Source organism: Diabrotica virgifera, chromosome 9, assembly GCF_917563875.1.
Source record: "Diabrotica virgifera virgifera chromosome 9, PGI_DIABVI_V3a".
Taxonomy (NCBI): Eukaryota; Metazoa; Arthropoda; class Insecta; order Coleoptera; family Chrysomelidae; genus Diabrotica; species Diabrotica virgifera.
This window is the reverse complement of record NC_065451.1, coordinates 218,349,046-218,361,883: the sequence shown is the minus strand read 5'-3', so window position 1 is coordinate 218,361,883 and position 12,838 is coordinate 218,349,046. Positions and strand designations below refer to the sequence as shown.

Sequence of the window (12,838 nt, the reverse complement as noted above, 5' to 3'; positions counted from 1 at the left end):
TTTTCCGAGGAAAATTTTCATCGGAGCAAATCGTGAAAAACTTATCTCTATGCAGAATTTAATTGCGGTGAATTTTTATTTGAGTGTTTTTGTTGTAAAGTTAAAATCTTCGAAGTTATAGAGCAATAATTGAAAAAAGTACGATTTGTCGACGCCATTTTGTTTATAAAAAAAGTAGCACACTATCTGCGGACTTTGCATACCTATATTATTAATATGTAGGATCTTATAATTCGATTCCAGCAATAAAATTGCTGTTAAATAACTTTTCCATGAATTTTGCTAATTAGTCCCGAGTATAACGTAATCTTTCATTCGGCGTTTAAATTTTTCAAAAATACTTATTAGTTTTCTCAGGATTCGAAAAAAATGAATCCCCATTTGAATAGCATTGCAGCTGAAAATACGTAGGTACCCATCCTCTTAATATCAATTTAATTTTTTTAAGGGGGTAGACGCAAAATGTCGCCTGTCAAAATTTTCCATGTGCTTTAAATGTATTCATTTTTTTTCGAATCCTGAGAAAACTAAAAGTATTTTTGAAAAACTTAAACGCAGAATGAAAGATTACGTTATTACTGAAGACCGAAAGTCCCATAGAATAAAAAATAAAAAGTTTCTTTTGAATGAAATATTTGTAATTAAAGATCACACTCAATTTTCACTTTTATCTTTACCCCTGTAACTTATTAAACTAAACATTATAGAAATTTGCAGCGACTTTCGGTACTAAGTAATAATGTAGTCTTTCATTCTAAGATTAAATTTTTCAAAAATATTTATTAGTTTTCTCAGGATTCGAAAAAAATTAATACATTTAGAACACATTAACCATTTTGACATGCGACATTTTCTGTCTTTGTCCTTATAAAGGGGGTAAGCGCAAAATCTTGGTCCAATGCTATTTCAATGCTTTCATCTTTTTCGAATTCAGAGAAAGACTATGTTATTACCGAGGGTCGAAAGTTCCTGAAAATTTCTATAACGTTTATTGTAATAAGTTATAGGGGTGAAAAAAAAAGAAAATTTAGTGTGGTTTTTAATTTCAAATATCTCATTCAAAAGAAAGTTTTTGTTTATTCTATGGGAATTTCAGCCGTCGGTAATATTGTAACATTTCATCCTGCGTTTAATTTTTTCAGAAATATTTATTAGTTTTCTCAGGATTAAAAAAAGAATGCGTTTGCGCCTACAGCCTTAAGGAGTTTTTTTTAACTCATATTACAAACGAAAATCATTTTAACAACCGTCAAAATCAAAATTAACTAAAGAACAACACAAAATGCTGTTTCTCACAAAGTAAAAAAGAAAAATTAGTTCCGTCAAAAGAAAATATATACTACCTAAACCATTTCATTAAATCAAAAAGAACATTAGAGTTGTTTTACGCCCTAATAAAAGACGTAGCTAAATTTAGTTAGAAAATTTTTATTATCAACTCCCAATTCCTTCAGCAACTCTAATTACTGTAATTTTCAGGAGAGATACAGTGTCAAGGGATAAACTCTGTAAAGAAAGGTGTAAAAAGGAAAGGGGAATAATTTTCAATATATGAGATTATATTAGCTTCAAAAACAACATGTAATACGCCGTTATTGCTCTTGTGATGAAAAGGATAAACTCGGTTAGCGCCCAAGATTTTGATTTAATTTTTAAAATAGAGCGAGATTATGCAAAAAGGAAGCTTTAGTTTGGGCTTTATAAGGGGATGCAAGAGAATTACTTTTTCTAAGAAAGCAAGATAACAGGGGGAATAGGGGGATCGTATGCCTTGCAATGATGGAGGAGGATGTAAGTGATGTATTACTATAGCTTTCTTTCTTTATAAATTTTGTTAAGAAGGATACTTTAGAACCATCGATAAATCTGGATCCTTTGACCCCACCAAGAGTTCGATTAACCAATAACTCTAATAGTCGATATCTTCTAGCCAGATTAAGGGAACCGGATATCTTAAAAGCCATTAAACTTCATCTTTCTTATCTACATGACCAACCAGCTTCAGTGTTTTACGATGGATTTACCAACACAAGCGTTAAACTCTTTTTGGCTTCCGAGGGACTTCCCACTAAGACAGAAGATCTACGACAAATTCTGCTAGACTTCAACAATGCCTATGGAATTGGTCCAGATGAGGTGGAAGCTGATCTTAATGCTTATAGGTCCTTTCTCACTTCTGAAAGAATTATCCACCTGCAAAAATCAAGGGAATGTCACCGAAATTACTATTCCGCTGCCTCTCCAAAACGAAATTTTTAAACATCACGACGTGTTCTGAGGGACTAGAATCCTCAAATTGTTTTAGTGATAACAACTTTAGCATGGTTCTGATTAACATTCGTTCTATAAGATACAAAACTGATGAATTGTTTTTGTTCCTAGAGGAATTAGGGTTTCCCCCGGTAGTTGCGGTTACAGAGCACTGGCTTGAAGTCAACGAGCCTTTGTTTGTAGATAAATACACCACAATTGCTAGGTATGATCGTCCAAGCTCAGCTTATGGGGGGACACTAATTTTGTCTACGAGTAATGATTTTTCTTTGGTAACAAAATATGACTTTCTGTTAAGTGAAGCCTCCTTTGAGTTTTCCTTAGTTTACAATAAGAATCTTAATCTTTATATTATTTGCATTTATAGATCACCTGCTTCTTCCGTGGAACTATTTTTTCAGAACCTGCTAAATTTGTTAGATGACCTGCCCCATAAAAGTAGAAAAATTTTATGCGGGGACTTTAACATTGATTATGCTGCTGCTTGTGCTACACGAATATCCTTGGTCAACATATTTGAATCGTATGGTCTAACAATGCACGTTGATTCTCCTACAAGGATTACAAAAACTTCATCTACCATAATTGATTATACAGTCTCAGATTTCTCACCACTTGATGTCCACTCTACATTTATTAATGCTGGACTATCTGATCATGAAGCAGTTTATACGAAGTTTAATATCTCCAGCAAACCCTCCTCGAAAACCCGACGTTTAGGCAGGATTTTTTCCACCCGGAACTTTCGTAAATTCCAAAATTTATGCTTAACCTCTGAGTGGCGCTTTTCTGCGACGGACGTGAATAATAATTTCAGTAAATTCTTAGATAAGCTTATCTGTATCTTCAATAAAGCATTTCCTTTAATTGCAATTAAGCCAAAATATCACAAACCCTGGACTACTAAAGGTATCCGAATATCTTCCAAGAATATGCGTTCTCTTCTCTACATCAAGAAATTTACTACCAACGTCTCTATCACTGAATATATCACCAAGTACAGGGCAACCTATCTTAAACTTATAAAATCAGCTAAAAAAGTCTACTACCAGAACCGTCTGGGAAGCTCCAAAAGTGTTGCAAAAGAAACTTGGTCCATAATAAACGATCTTCGAAATAAAACCCACACTGCTCAAACATTTTCCCTTCCAGACCCTGAAAATCTAAATGAATACTTTGTTAATGTGAGTAAAAATATTACATCAACTATTTTGCCACAACAAGATCCCATTTCATATCTCCCTAATTCAAGAAAGGTCTCGAATTCATTCTTTATAAAACCAGTCGTTAAATCTGAACTAATCCAAACAATTAATAGTATCAAAAGCAAATCTTCCTGTAGTACTGATGGTCTATCGATCAAAATTTTTTCTAATCTTCCAGAAAATGTTTTAGAAGTCCTCATATCACTAATTAATGATTCTTTTGAGAAAGGTAAATTTCCAGAGTGCCTGAAGACAGCCATCATTATTCCTCTTCATAAGGGTGGTGAAATATCTAATACCTGCAATTATAGACCTATTGCACTACTACCGGTACTCTCCAAAATTACTGAGAGACTCATAAAAGCCCGACTTATGTCCTTTCTAGTTGAAAACAACATTTTATCACAAAATCAGTTCGGCTTTTTAAATAATAAATGCACCACTGATGCCATGTTTTCTGTACTACATGAGGTTTATCAAGCACTGAACAATAATCTTTATACTGTCACCGTTTTTTGTGACTATGCCAAAGCTATTGATTGTGTAAATCACAACATTTTGATAAAAAAACTAAATTTCTACGGAATTCGAGGCATTTCTTTAGATTGGTTCCAATCTTACTTGGAAGATAGGAAACAACTAGTTAGAGCAAATGATAAAGACTCTAGTCTCAAAAACATTGTATGTGGGGTACCTCAAGGTTCAGTATTGGGTCCTCTACTTTTCCTTATCTTTATTAATGACATCACTAATTTAAAAATCGATGGAAACATCTTTCTTTTTGCTGATGATACCAGTATCACTTGGAGCAACTCAAATATTGCAACTCTTCATGCTACTATAACTTCTGATCTACTTACAATAAAAACCTGGTCTGACTCAAATTTACTCTCGTTTAACGTAGATAAAACAGTAGCATTGTCTTATAAAGGAGCTCTTCAACCCTTACCTCTTAATAACAGCCAGATCAGTACCGTTGATTCTGTAAAATTTCTTGGCATTTTTTTGGACAGCAACCTTAAATGGTCCCTCCATATCGATTTGTTACGGAAGAAACTCTCTTCAGCCTGCTATGCTATAAGATCTGTTTCGAATGAACTCAATTTAGCATCTTCCAAAATAACATATTTTTCTTTGTTCGAGTCACATCTTCGTTATGGTCTTCCTTTTTGGGGTTCTGGTACAGCTGCCCAATTCGATGTTATTTTCAAATTACAAAAAAGAGCTATAAGATATCTGTTTGGCCTCAGAAGAACAACACACTGCAGAAGTTACTTCAAAGATCACGGAATTTTAACCCTTCCATCTTTGTATATTTTAGAGACTGTTTGCTTAATTCGTAAACATCTACATGTCTTTCCACCAAGACCTAATCATCACTACTTCACGAGAAATTCTACGTTTGACGTCTATTTGCCGACCCCGTCCTCGGAGTTAGTAAAGAAATAGATATTATATTCCGCAAAAAAAATGTACAACCATCTCCCCCTGCAACTAAAATCTGCACCATCTTTTCCCAAATTCCGTAAACCGACAAAAGCCTACCTGTCTGAAAGACCATATTATTCAGTAGAAGATTATTTTAGTCAATAACTAAGAAATTACAGTACCCTTTGCACAAGTAGTATTTTTATTATTTTTTTATCTATATTTGGATGTCATATGCAGCAGCTTAACTTTTTAACTTTTAAACCTTTTTTATTAATTATTAGGTAGACTATGGATTTGCAATTTATTTAAATTTTTGCAATTGATTATTTCTGTTTTAACTTCGATTTATTTATTTATTTTATTTAACTTATTGACGATTTATGTAATTTTAGTAAATTGGATTGTTACTGTTTTGTTTTTTTTTACCATTTATAAGCTTTGTCGATAAAATTGTAAAATTTTTCATGGCAATAAAGCATATTTCTATTCTATTCTATTCTTTAGAGGAAACTTTTCTTTCTTTTCTTTCCTTCCTTCTTTCTCTTTCTCTTCTTTCTTTCCCTTTTGTCTTCACTGCAGCATCCATCTGGCTTGCATATTGTATAGGGAGGCCGGAAAGTCCCTTTACACTAATAATAATAATGTTTCAACATCGCACTAATGTTTGTTGGCGCTCTGGCGCATGCGCATCGTCAAGGGCATCTGTCTGGTTACACAGATAGACAATAATAGTTGCGATTGAAACGTAATGGCGGACACAAGTGAGTACCTATACAATTGAAGAGGGTTTGGTGGCTGCAGTGTGGATACACTAACGTCGTCATAACAATATATAAAACAATGGCCGACATTGTGAATAATCTTGTTTTTCGTTTTGAATAACCATCATCATCCAGACCAACGTTGATGTCGTGGGAGAAGAAGGCTTTTCATTGGAAATCATTCTCGACGCACCAAGAAATGAAAGACCAAGCACTCGACCTAAAACTTGTGCCGGCATTAAGGATTACAATGAACGTTTACCGAAGAAGTCGACGCGGAAATGCTCTGCAGAGTTTGGTATTGTACGTTCAACAATGCAAGGCTACGTGCGAAATGATTTACAAGTGAAGACCTTGTTTATTTTCAACAAGATGGCTCGTGTTCGCAATCGCCTGAATGAAATCTTCCCGGACCGATGAATTGTGCGAGGTTCTCCAATTCCACTGTCTCCAAAAAGTCCAGATTTGATAACGCCGGACAATGCACTGTGGGTTTCATTAAAGAGAAGATTAGGAAACGCAGTATATTTCAAATGAGGACTTGAGAACCGGAGTCGCCAAACTTTTATGTCAGTAACTCCGGACATGCTGAGGTGGATAAGCAAGTTGTGTTGTGACAATGGAGGTATGTTTTAGATAAATAAATAAGTAATAAATAACTTACGAACAAAATTGTGTTATTATCTTTTCCCTCCGTAGTACAACAACGGCAATTTCATTAATGTAAAGGGACCTTTCGGCACCCTATAGAAGCCCTGGAGGTGTCACCAGGGAAATGGGCCAAAAGTTATCAATTTAAAAATCCTTTAGTATATTTTTAATATTATTAATGTTGCTATTAGAATTGATAACTTTACCTTTCAATTGCCAGATGACGCTAGTCACCTAATCCATACACGTCAGTTGCAATGTGGGGATAAACTTTCATGGTTGGTCACTTCGAGTATGGAGCAGCAGACCTACGCCTCTCCGATGATGATTCCAATAAGAGTCGAAAATCGTCGATTCAGGGTGCTGGACTGCGCTCCCTCCTGTTCTAAGTGAAAAATAAGATTGTTTTGCCTTCGCATTGCAACTGAATAAAAATGGTATACATTTTTATTTTTACTATAACTTTATTGTCGTTCTATAGACGCTGAGGGAAATATATTTGTATGGTGAAAAATCTCGCGTAGCGCCTATCAGCTCAATATCGCTCATTCTTCACTCTTCAACATTCACTTTTACTGGAGGTTAGCGGTACTTATTTTTGGTCATAGTCGACAATCACTCTTCACTGGATAAATAAAGGTGAAGGAAGAAGAAGAAAGAAAAGGAAAGGGGAATAATTTTCCACATATGAGATTATATTAGCTTCAAAAACAACATGTAATACGCCGTTATTGCTCTCGTGATGAAAAGGAGGAATTCGGTTAGCGCCCAAGATTTTGATTTAATTTTTAAAATAGAGCAATCATCATCATTCTCTTTGCCTTATCCCTATGCGGGGTCGGCTTTCCTAATTGCGTTTCTCCACACAATTCTATCTTGGGTCATATTAATGTTAATCCCCTTTACAATATGTCCTGCCTTATGGTCTTCCCCCAGGTCTTCTGTGGTCTTCCTCTCCTACTATATCCAGGTCTTCTTTGGTCTTCCTCTCCTACTCCTTCCAGGAATCTGCACTTCAGCTATTCTTCGTATTGGGTGATTAACGGCTCGACGTTGAACATGACCAAACCATCTTAACCTATGCTCTCTCATTTTGGCATCAATTGGTGCCACACCTAGACTTCCCCTAATATACCCATTTCTAATTTTATCCTTCTTTGTCACTCCACTCATCCATCTAAGCATTCTCATTTCCGACACATGCATTCGTTGTTCCTTTTTTTGTTTTCACTGCCCAACATTCAGTTCCGTACATCAAAGCCGATTTGGCTGTTTTATAGAATTTTCCCTTCAGCATCATCGAAATTTTTCTGTCATACAACACACCACTCGCTTCTTTCCACTTCATCCATCCAGCCCTAATTCTACTGCATACATCTCCATCTATTTCTCCATTACTCTGTAATAGCGATCCTAGGTACTTAAAACTATTGCTTTTCACAATCATTTCACCATCCAAAGATACCATTTTATTTGTAGTAACTCCATCTTTAAATGAACTATCCAAATACTCTGTTTTTTTTCCTACTAAATTTTAAACCTTTGTCCTCCAGAGCTTGTCTCCACTGTTCCAGTTTGTGTTCTAAGTCTCTTTCACTGTTTTCTACTAACACTACATCATCAGCATACATTAGGCACCATGGAATGCTACCCTGTAGTTTCGCTGTTATCTGGTCCAAAATTAATGAGAATAAAATAAGGACTAAGCACCGAGCCTTGGTGCAATCCTACTTTCACCTGAAATTTATCAGTCTCTCCCACACCTGTCCTAAGACTAGTCGTTACTCGTTCATACATATCTCTCACAATCTTTACATATTCGCCAGGGACTCCTTTCTTATTGAGTGCCCACCACAGAATCTCTCGAGGAACTCTATCATATATTTTCTCAAAATCAATGAATACCATATGAGCGTTGGTCTCTTTATTCCTGTATTTTTCCATCAGTTGCCTTACAATGAAAATTGCATCTGTTGTTGATCTGCCCTGCATAAAGCCAAATTGATTATCGGATATTTTGGTTTGTTCACGTTTCCGTCTATCAATTACTCTCTCCCATATTTTCATGGTGTGGCTAAGTAGTTTTATAGCCCTGTAGTTTGTACATTGTTGTATGTCTCCCTTGTTTCATAGACAGGTGCTAACATACTGTTTCTCCTTTCGTCTGGCATTTGTCCAACTTCCACAATTCTATTAAATAGACCTGCTAGCCAACTTATTACTGTCTCTCCCAATGCTCTCCATAGTTCCCCAGGAATGTCATCTGGTCCGAATACTTTTCCTTTCTTTATTTTTTGAAGTGCTTGAGCCACTTCCTCGTTTGTTATTCTGGTATCAAATGCTGTTACTGTCTCCATTAACTCCACAGGCTCTCTGTCAAATTCTTCATTTAATAAACTGTCAAAATACTTTCTCCATCTCTTTTTGACATCCTTTTCGTGAATTAGTATTTTGTTATTTTCATTTCGGCTACATCTAATCTGATTAAAATATCTCGCTTTCTTTGCTCTCTGTTTGGCTATTTTATATATCTTTGCTTCGCCTTCCCTGGTATCAAGTTGATCGTATAGGTTTGAATACGCTTCTGCTTTAGCTTTTGCTACTGCTACTTTCGCTTCTTTTAAAGTTTCGCTTTTTAAAGTTTCTCCACTTTTAAAATAGAGCAAGATTATGCAAAAAAAGAAGCCAGCTTTAGTTTAGGCTTTATACGGTAATACAAAAAAATTACTTTCTCCACGAGAAAAAGGTAAATTTATGAATAAAGGCATCGAATGGTCATTTTGTGAAAGAAACATAATATGATAAGTCATGGACTGTGGTGTTTAGGAACTTCGTTCTAACATCGGAAAGGAGACAAAAATAAATTTGGATCCAAACACTTTTGTGACCGCTTCAATTAACATTGAAGGACTTACATTGGAAAAGGAGTTATTACTGGCAGAATTGTACAAACAACTTCATTTTGATATTTTAGCGCTGCAGGAGACACACAGATGATCCAGTGATCCAGAGTAGTCGATATCAAACTTGGGATTAAGAGGTCATAGAAATAATATAAGCAGTACAGTGTTGTAAAGCCAGATTTAGAAGTAAAGTAAAATCCTCAATGATTCAATCGTTCGTGCATAATTACTTCAGTGTATAAACATCCTAACATCCTAACCATATCCTTGTGGCATTTTTATAATGAAGTATTTTCTATGGGAAATAAGCCACAATTTTACTAAAAAATTAATTTTCCGCAAATCGCCAGGAAATTTTGACATTCCTGTCAAAATTTCTTGAAGAAAAAGTCAGGACTTCCTTACTGTAAGGAAATGTCATTTCCTTACTGTAAGGAAATGATATTTCCGTACAGTTGTTAGTGTTCTACATAAATGATAGAAAACACATTGCTATTAAAACCTTGTAAATTACCTTAATCATTAAATTTTCTTTATCTGGAGCTTCCTGGATAAATTTTTCAATTTCTTCCTTCGTTAAAATCTTGGATTTCTTTGCCCTATAACCTTGAGCTTGCCGTTTCAATAAAGAACGAAGTTTTGAGTATGTAGATATATCTACATTGTGTTTAAGTGCAAGGGTTGACTTCAGCATTGAATAATTGGCCCATAATGTTGAAGATTTCATCTTTAAACAAAGGTCTAGGAAGTATGCCATTACAACATTTTCTGAGAAAGAACTCGTATTTTTACTCATGCGATAATCCATAAAACGTCTGTATGCATTTTCGTACTTTTCTCTTGATTTCTTTGGCAATAATTCTAATGAAGCAGTATTCACTGCCTCAACCAGCTCTGGAGGAGTCCCAGGAATGGAAATTTCATCATCACTTATCATTTTACTTTCGAGAACACCAGCAATTAAATTTATAAGCGTCAAGTTTGACAATTCAACCTCAATACGTTTCCATAGTAACCCAAGTAATTTTATTAGGAATTTCAAAGCACCATTTATTTGGGAATAAAATTATCGCGTTTTTTTTAAATCAATCAATATCTGTCGAATTTTAAACGATTTGCGGAAAAATAGTATGTTTACCTCGTAGGAAAAGCCACATTCCTGGACTCTGTGTTGCTAAGTCTCGGCTTGCGCCTCGACTTAGCAATCTTCACAGTCGTCCAGGAATGTTAAGCTTTTCCTACCCGGTAAACAATGTACTATTATTAACGTTTCGAAGCCCAAATCGGGTTTCGTTGTCAAACTACAAAATACTATTTTGTATTTTGACAACGAAACCCGATTTGGGCTTCGAAACGTTAATAAATTAATTTTTTAGTAAAATTGTGGCTTATTTCCCATAGAAAATACTTCATTATCCTAACCATAGATTTATGTTTGACACCGTTAGGTTCTCTTAATAAAACGTTTTAAAAAAAATACCGCTCACTGGAATAATATTCTGTTATAATCCCTTATAATCCAGGGCGCATCTGTTTTGAGATGGACGTTGAGAGGTGACTCAAATTTTTTTGCAGAAATTGCTTGAAAATAACTCAAATAATAATATTTAAGTTATCCTCCCTTTCAAAATGGTCCGGAACAATGTTTAAATAATCAAAATGTCAAAATGTGAAGGAAAAATTCGATTTTTTTTGGCTTTTTGATTATAACACTTTAAAACTATCCATTTCTGAGAAAAGTTGTACTGATATAAAAGTAGCGTAATTAAATTTCCTACAATATAATTGGTTAAAAATTTAAAAAATAGTCACCCTTGTTGCAAAATAGCAATAATTGCGAAAAAAACCATACAAAAACATGTATTTGCATTTTACGTTTTTCAACCATTTATGCTACACTTAGGACCTTCATATTTTTCACAGAAAAACTTTGTGATATAGTAAAACAACACTGTAAATTTCATTAAGATCGGTTTCATTAAGATCGGTAGATTTTGCAAAATAAATTTTGCAATCCAGCTTTCGCAAAAAAAATTCATTTTTTCAAAATGTTATAAGACTGAAAATAAAGCAGATAGCAAGTTGAAATTTTTTTTGCGTATAGAAGTGTACGGTACCTTTCATTTTCAATTTGCAAAATTAAAATCGATAAACTATCAAGGCGTCAGGTTTTTTTTAAATAAACATTAATTATTGGTGCTACGCGCAGGACAGGGGTGTTCGATTCACACAAGTTGATTTCCACCAAAATTTCTTCCAATCTTTATCTAATATATTATTTTCTTACTCTATATTTTGTTGTAGGTATTTTAATATTTTAATTCCACAAAAATCAAACTAATTTTATTATTGTTTGTGAAATATTGTTTAAACAATTGCATATGCTTAAAAATAATAAACTTTTATTTTCTAAGTTAAAATATATGAACAAAGAAAGTTTTTGCTAAAAAAAGTGTTATTTCAAAGGATAGAGTATGTGTTTTTATTTTGCAATAAACAAATTTATTTATTTATATCGAAATGTTATAAAAATTAAAATGTATCAATCATTATCAAAGGTCATAGGGAATGCCCAATCAGAGCAAACTATCCGCTAAATAATTAATGTTTATTTAAAAAAAATCCTGACGCCGTGGTAGTTAATCGATTTTAATTTTTGCGAATGGCAAATGAAAGGTACAATACACTTCTATATACAAAAAAAATTCAACTTGCTATCTGCTTTATTTTCAGTCGTGTAACATTTTGAAAAAATGAATTTTTTTGCGAAAGCTGGATTGCAAAATTTATTTTGCAAAATCTATTGAACTGATCTTAATGAAATTTACGGTATTGTTTTACTGTATCATACAGTTTTCCTGGGTGAAATATGAAGGTCGTAAGTGTAGCATGAATGGTTGAAAAACGTAAAATGCGAATACTTGGTTTTGTATGGTTTTTTCGCAATTATTGCTATTTTTCAACAAGGGTGACTATTTTTTAAATTTTTAACCAATTCTATATTGTAGTAAATTTAATTACGCAACTTTTATGTTTGTACAACTTTTCTCGGAAATAAACACTTTTAAAGTTATAATAAAAAAACGAAGAAAAAAATCGAATTATTACTTCATTTTTTGGCATTTTGAATATTCACACAATGTTCCGGACATTTTTGAGAGGGAGGATAACTCAAATATTATTACTTGAGTTAATTTCAAGCTAATTCTGCAAAAAAATTTGAGTCACCTCTCAACGTCCAAATGTACTAATATTTTTACAGCCCTGGTCTATTAGAGGTTCTACCGTAAGTGCACCTAAATATTCTGTGTTTATGATTGTATTGTGAACCCTCTGCACCAAACAAACGATAGTTCTAATTTTAATTCCGCTACGTCCCGTTTTAAAATATTCTCAAAGAATGCTTGGACCATACAACAATATAACGGTATTTTCCCTCTGTAAACATTTCTCCATAAAAATAAATGCAGTGAAAGTTCGACTTGTATCTTCAAGACCCCTGCCAAAGGGGGTCTAGTATTAATAGTATTAATAATAGCAGTCTGATTTTCGCATGAGAGTTTAATGAAAGGGTAACAAATCAAATCAGATGTCCTGTCTAACAAAATACATAAGA

At 33.9% G+C, this 12,838-nt stretch overlaps 1 protein-coding gene across 1 annotated transcript in view; it reads right to left on the bottom strand.

Moving 5' to 3' along the window:
- The window catches only part of LOC126892035 (uncharacterized), a 573,784-nt gene that overhangs the window by 433,653 nt on the left and 127,293 nt on the right, over positions 1 to 12,838 (bottom strand). The gene's annotated exons all lie outside the window — the stretch shown is intronic.